The 6,556-nt window shown below is 49.5% G+C and overlaps 1 long non-coding RNA gene across 2 annotated transcripts; it reads left to right on the forward strand.

Annotated features, from left to right (window-relative positions):
• Positions 1–6,037, forward strand: LOC106558689. 2 transcript variants are annotated; one of them, XR_005358156.1, is made up of 4 exons: positions 1–515; positions 764–870; positions 2,465–2,615; positions 5,676–6,037. It is a non-coding gene; the product is annotated as an uncharacterized LOC106558689 (long non-coding RNA). The 2 variants fall into 2 exon arrangements; XR_005358155.1 differs by lacking the exons at positions 2,465–2,615; positions 5,676–6,037 and adding an exon at positions 1,174–2,451 and having other exon boundaries at positions 74–515.
• Positions 6,038–6,556: the final 519 nt, after the last annotated feature.

The raw sequence follows: 6,556 nt of genomic DNA on the forward strand, positions 1-6,556 counted from the left end.
GAGCCAGCCTTACCAATGAAATCACTGGTGACTTCACAATGTAGCTTGATAATTAGCAGTGTTGTTTCATCTAATCCTCACTGATTTGCTTTTTCACCGATGCAGCACCTGGCAGCAGATGTGTTGGAAGTAACAACAATAGCATTCAAAGGCTCGGATCCCTAGAAGAGGGCCAGGAAGGCCCGGCCTCTGCTGAAACTGGGGGGAGTCCTGCTCGTGCTCCTGGGTTGGAGGTTCTTGGAAGTCTCTGTCCAGTTCCCTCTGCCCCTTATTCTTTTGCTCTGGTGTTTTCTCCTCGGCCCCCCAAAATAAGCAGACTTATTTTCTCACAGGACCCCATAGGGAAGCCCAGAAGCCCAGGGATGGGACCATCCTTTCCTAAAGAGTTTCCCCAACCCTGCGGGAAGCTGAGGCTGTGCTTCAGGGCCTTGGGAGAGTCTGAGATTGTCATCAGTACAGGACAGCCTGTCCAGCCAGCATGTTTGCTCAGCTCCTAAATAGTCCAAGAGAGTGTGGTAAGCTTTCCTGGACAATGGATCCATCTGACTTCATAATTAGCCCCATTCTCCATGGAACAGAATGTGGGCCAGCTAGAAACTAATTGCTGAGATTTCTCTCCTTGCATGACCTCCTAACTGATTTTTGAGCAGTCACATGGATGTCCAACCTTACGGGCATCTAATAGAAGTATTTAGCCAGCCGGGGAGTGGCTTAAAGTGTGAGAGGTGGAATGGAAATTAACTATCCATTCTGGCTTTGACAGTGGGTCCTCAGACCAACACCCAGGCCTTTTCTTGGAAGAAGCAGAGCCCGTCGTTCAGCTCACCAGCACTGGCCCAGTACCTGGTTGCATAGTGCCAAAGGAAGAGGGTAGGCTTCAAAGTCACTCAGACCCAAATGTGGGGTTGTGTGACCTTGGGCAAGTCATTTAATCTCTCTGAACCTCAGTTTCCTCATCTGTAGAATGGGGTGCTTGTTGTTGGAGTATAGTGACGAGGTGAGCAAGCACCTGCCGCAGCTCTTGGCACAGCGGAGGCACTTAATACGGGGAAGTGACAGTTTTCAAAGACCGTTGACAGAGACCGGCTGACTCTGAGAGGAGGAGGGGTGATGGGAACTCTTCCCTTGCTCCCACCCGCCTCCATTTCTGTGTCTGGCTTACTGGTTCCCTAGGCGATGCTAGGCCCTGGAAGCCAAGCCGCTGGGATGCTCGTAGCTGCAGAGGCTCTGGGGCGGCGCGTGTGGCTCAGAAAGAAGCCAGCCTGGCCGCTTCCTGACACCGCCAGTGTCAGCCCTGGAGACCGGCAACGGTGGTTGGGACGAGGGGCTTCACTCCCACAGCTCAAAACCAGTTGGTGTCACATTAAAATGGAAATAAATAAATACAAATTTTTGAATTAAAAATTAAATTCAGTTAAACAACAACAAAAAAGTCCGTGTCAAGGGGAGGGGAGGTCCTCGGATTTGTTTATAAACATAGTAAAATAAATATATAAAGAGAAGCAGCTCAGAGTGTTTGGGGGTTGATCTTGTCTGTTTTTCATGGAGCATGTTTCCCATTACAAGGGGAACTTGCAGGCCACACATGGGCAGAAAGGAAATATGCAGACGGGAGTATAATTGGGGGTGCTGGGGTCGTGGGATAATCCGTGAATTTGTTTTCAAAATCTTCTTGAATGTTCTGCTACTTTTACAATTAAAAAAAAAGAAAAAGTGTAACAAAATCAACTCTAAGTTGAATTCAGCTGGAATTAACTTAGTCTGTTGTGATTTCCTGTAAGTAAGATTTACGCTTCCACTGACTCCAGGAAGGGACTGTAGTGGTTTTTATTTTTATCTGTCTATTTCTCCAAAATCCATTTCATATCTATCCTGAGGGGTCAGGTCAAGTTAGAATCTGGGTACCGGTTTCAGAGAGGGTTCTCTTGCCAGCTGCTTGCAGCACACATGGTGGAAAGATGTGGGGGCAGTGTGCCCACCATCTCACAGCCTTGACTCTAGCATCCCCATTTACAGGAGGGGAAACTGAGGCTAACTGAGGCTCAAGCCATCGGGATAGGGTAGGTTCAGGCTCCTGAATTTGTCGAGTTTTCTCATAGCCCAAAATAATTGCCTTTTAGAGAAAGTCTCCTTCCTAGCGTGTCCCGGGCAAAATGGGAATGGACACAGTAGTAGGTACACCCCTGTCGCTGGCACGAATTTGTGGGCCTCTCTATCAACTTACAGAGGGGGCAAACATAAAAATCTCTCTTCTTCTCTCATTCTCTTTCCTACTCTCAGGCAACCGAGCATTTTCCTTGTTGAGAAAATCCAAGTGTCATAAAAGTGATTTGGACAGAAAACAAATAAAGATCTGGTTTGGGAAGGAAAGCCAAAATTCCTCATTATCAACAACAGTACTTCTTTAGATAAATACTTACCTAATCCAATTCTTCTTCCTTTTTTTCTCTTTTCCCTCAACAAGAATGTTCCTCCATCTCGGCAGCCACAGTGGCCCTGTTGGAACAGACGACGTTCAATGTTTCCATCATAAGGCATGTTTTTCTGGGGTTTATTACTCAGCTGTAAAAATGTGCTCTAGGCAAGAACTTGGCATATTAAGTCTCATCTCAGAGGTAATTGGTGGGGATTTTTTTAAAAACCTTTTTTCTTTTTACAGACAAACTTGGAAAGAGAAACAAAAAGGTCAAGAATTTACTGTTGGAAACTATGGGTTTTGCCCTCATGGGTTTTCCTCTTTGGTTTGGTTTGTTCTGTATTATTTTTGATCTCTTCGAACCAGATATTTGGGGCAATGTTATAGAGGCTATAATCCCAGACATTCATTTATTCTTCCTTCAACAAATATTTACTGAGTGCCCACTGTGTCCCAGACACTGTTTTAGGCTCTGGAGATTCATGGGCAAAAATACCCACATGGTGTGGGTTCTCATGGGGCTGATGTGTGCACACACTCACACGCAAGCCCCACGTGCAACCGGTCAGAAAAAAACCCCCACAACAACCGGTTCAATGCGCACTAGGTGGTTGAAGTGGAGGAAAACCAGTAAAGGGGGTGTAAGCGCTGGGGTTCTCTCTCTAGACAGGCTGGCCCAGGAGGACCCTCTGGGGAGGCAACATTTGCTCCAAATGTTGAGGCTAACAGGAGCCTCAGGTAAAGTCTGGGAAGAAGAAAAATCAAGAAGAGAGGAAAGCAGGTATGAGGGCTGCAAAGAGCATGGTGTGTTGGGGGCACATGAAGTTTCTGGGCTGCGTGGAACTAGAGGGTGGTAGGAGATAGTGTCTGGCTCCCATGGGGGCCCAGGCAGATCATGAAGAGGCATTTTAGCTTTTCTCCTAAGTGCAGGGGGAAGGAGCCATGGAAGGAGGCTCAGTGGAGCAGGAAATGATAGAACTCTATCTCTGGAAGATCTTCCTGGCCTCTGTGCCAGAAAGGATGAATTGAGAAGGGCACAATGGAAGCAGGAGGAACATTGAGGTGGCGGCTGCAGCTGCCAGATGTGAGCTCTGGGTGGGCTGGGCTGAGAGGGGCAGAGGAGGCGCCGGGAAGGCTGTGGATTCCTGCGAGGTGCGAGGGAGAACTGGACACGGCCTGCTGCGGGCGGCCCGGGAAGGAGGGCTCTGAGGAGCCAGGCGTGGCGGTGACAGTGCCAGTCAGGGCCCATGCGGTGCCAGGACCTGAGGTGGGGAAGCAGCAGGGAAGCTGATGGGAGGGAAGGGCTGGAGAAGGCCTCCCAGTCTCCAGCCCCGGCCCACTGGATAGTTCTGATATTGAACGGCGTGAAGAGGAGCGCTTCTGGGAGCTGTGCCGATTCTGCTCTCACCAGCCTGGGTTCGGTCCCTGCTCCACCATCTACCTCTTGCCGGCTGGGCCACCCTGGAGAGGCCACTTCCTCTCCCTCAGAAATGGGCTTCCGTTTCCTTCCCTCAGAAATGACAATCATAATAGCATCTGCCTAACGGGGTCGTTGTAAGAGTCAGACGAGCTCATCGTTGTGCTCGGGACAGTAGCTATTGTGTCGTGCACAGATCAGTGCAATGAGAATTGCGCCTCGAATGCCATCTACAAGCAGAACTCCATTTTGGACACGTGTTGCTTGAATCATTCCTCCAGGAAGCACGTCCAGGCTCCCTGCCCTCACGGGGCTTGCCCTCTGCTGAAAGACCTAGCCATTGAGCAAGTAGGTAGAATACACTGTGCCAAGCACTCCTGAGGAAGGGACCAGGGACGAGGAAGAGAGAATAGAACAGAACAGAAATTAGATTGTGCTGGATGTTCGGGAGGGCACCTCTGGGGAAGTCACACATCAGCCCAACAGGGCTTTAGTAAGAAGAGTGGGGGCACCATTCTCGATCCAGGGAACAGTAGAAGCCTGGGAGGTAGGATAGGACTTGGTGAGGTGAGAAACTGAGTGTGAGACAGTGTTTAGAGCAGGGGAGGAGCATGGTGGAAGAGGCCACAGGCCCTAGACGGGTCCAGGGCCTGCTCATTACAGTCAGGAGTTGAGGTTTTATTCTAAAGAGGATGGAGAAAGATAGAAATGTTTCAGGCAGGAAGTAAGAAATTCTGACTTGATTTTTTTTTTAAGATTTTATTTACTTATTCATGAGAGACAGAGAGAGAGAGAGAGGCAGAGACACAGGCAGAGGGAGAAGCAGGCTCCCTGCAGGGAGCCCCATGTAGGATTTGATTCCAGGACTCCAGGATCACACCCTGGGCGGAAGGCAGGCGCTAAACTGCTGAACCACCCAGGGATCCCCCTGACTTGAATTTTTAAAAGGAGATTCTGGTTGAGAACCAGCAGATTTAGAGAAGGTGCTGTCAAGTGTCTGCGGCTGTGGGTCTCTAAGAGATGACGTTGGTCTGCTTGGATGGGGTAGCCACCGTGCAAACAGAGAAGTAGATGTGCCTGAGAAAAACTTCCAAAGTAAAATCAATTTCTTTTCTCTAAGGAGGTCACAGAGATTCACTGAAAATGCAGATCTGATCTACTCACTCCCCTGCTCAAATCCTGTCAATGGCTCTGTAACACTTTTGGATTTATGCCCAAATGTCTTGCCATGGTCAAACCCCTCCCCTCCCCATGATGCATCACCCTCTGCTCCTAGAAACTTGTCATCCCTCTCCAAGCCCCAACTCGTCTCCCTCCCTCCCTCCCTCCCTCTGATGTCAATCTTCATCCCCTCCCTACCCAAGTCCAGGCTCCCTAGGTGGGGGTCTCAGTGTGTCCCCTGCAGTCATTGAAATGAAGAAGTTGGGTGAGGCTTCATGGATCAAACTAAATGGATCAAGAAACTACAGTTTATCCAACAGGTGCAATCATCTGAGAGGCCTCTATGATGAACTTCCATTCTCCCAGCTCACACTTGGTGCCATTACTTGTTGGGCTGGGGAAGAGGGGAACTAATGTTTGATTAAGAATGTACTCAGGGACTGTGCTTCACTCACCTCATCCTGTCTAATTGTCACAAGGGCCCTGGGAGGGAGACATGGCAAATGAGGACACAGAGACTCCAAGAGGTGAAGTCACTTGCCCAAAGTCACTCAAAGAAGTGATGGGTGGGCTGGATTCAATCCCAGGTCAGATGGAAAACCAAGCCTCAGTTTGTCTTTTCCAGACCTGTATGTCCTCCTCACTGCACACCCAGGCCTAACCCAAACTTTATCTCCCTAGACTGGTTCCACTGAAGGACGGACACTCAAGATTCCAGAATATATATATCTGTTATGGACTGAATTGTGTTTGTCCCAAATTCCCACATTGAAACTCTAGTCCTCTGTGTGATGGCATCTGGAGATAAGGCCTTTGTGAGGTGATTACAGCTCAATGAGGTCATGAGGGTGGGCCCCTGTGGTGGAGCTAGAGGCTTTATAAGAAGAGGAAGAGAGAGAGATCCTTCTCTGTTAGCCATGTGAGGGCCCAGCAAGAAGGCGGCCATCTGCAACCCAGGAAGAGGGTTCTTGCCAAGGACAGAATCTATAGTACCTCAACCTTGGACTTCCCAGGCTTCATGACTGCGAGAAATAAATCTCTGTTCAGCCACCTAGTCCATGGTACTTTGTTATAACAACCTGAGCAGACAAACTCATGGTCCCTCCTGGTGACAGTCCACTGTTCCCTGGAAAGCTTCAGATCCTTCCTTCCTCTAGCCCTCAAACTCACCTTCTCTTGAACTGGTAGGGAGGCAATGCCTCCACCAGATGGACACGTGGCTCCCCTCAGAACCCAGTCTATAATCCCACAGATTCGTGGGTGAGACAAGAAGAACCAGAAATGTATTGTCCCCACACTGCCCATTTCCCAGGTGGCAACTTTAAGGCAGAGTGAGGTCAGGGTCAGTTCTAAGCTAACTCAACCTCTCTCAGTCATGGCCCTGGCAGCCTTTAAATGCAGTCCGGGCAGACCCAGGGGTAACCCATCCTTAGTGGGCATCTGTCAGTGCAGGCTGGGCCATTGGCAGGCCCAAACACAGTGGCATGCACATATGTCTAGGATGAGTCATGGAGACGTGGCCCTGGGAATGCAGTGTCCATGAACCTCAGCCCAGGGCTGGG

The sequence above is a fragment of the Canis lupus genome, chromosome 4 (genome assembly GCF_011100685.1).
Source record: "Canis lupus familiaris isolate Mischka breed German Shepherd chromosome 4, alternate assembly UU_Cfam_GSD_1.0, whole genome shotgun sequence".
NCBI classification, from domain to species: domain Eukaryota; kingdom Metazoa; phylum Chordata; class Mammalia; order Carnivora; family Canidae; genus Canis; species Canis lupus.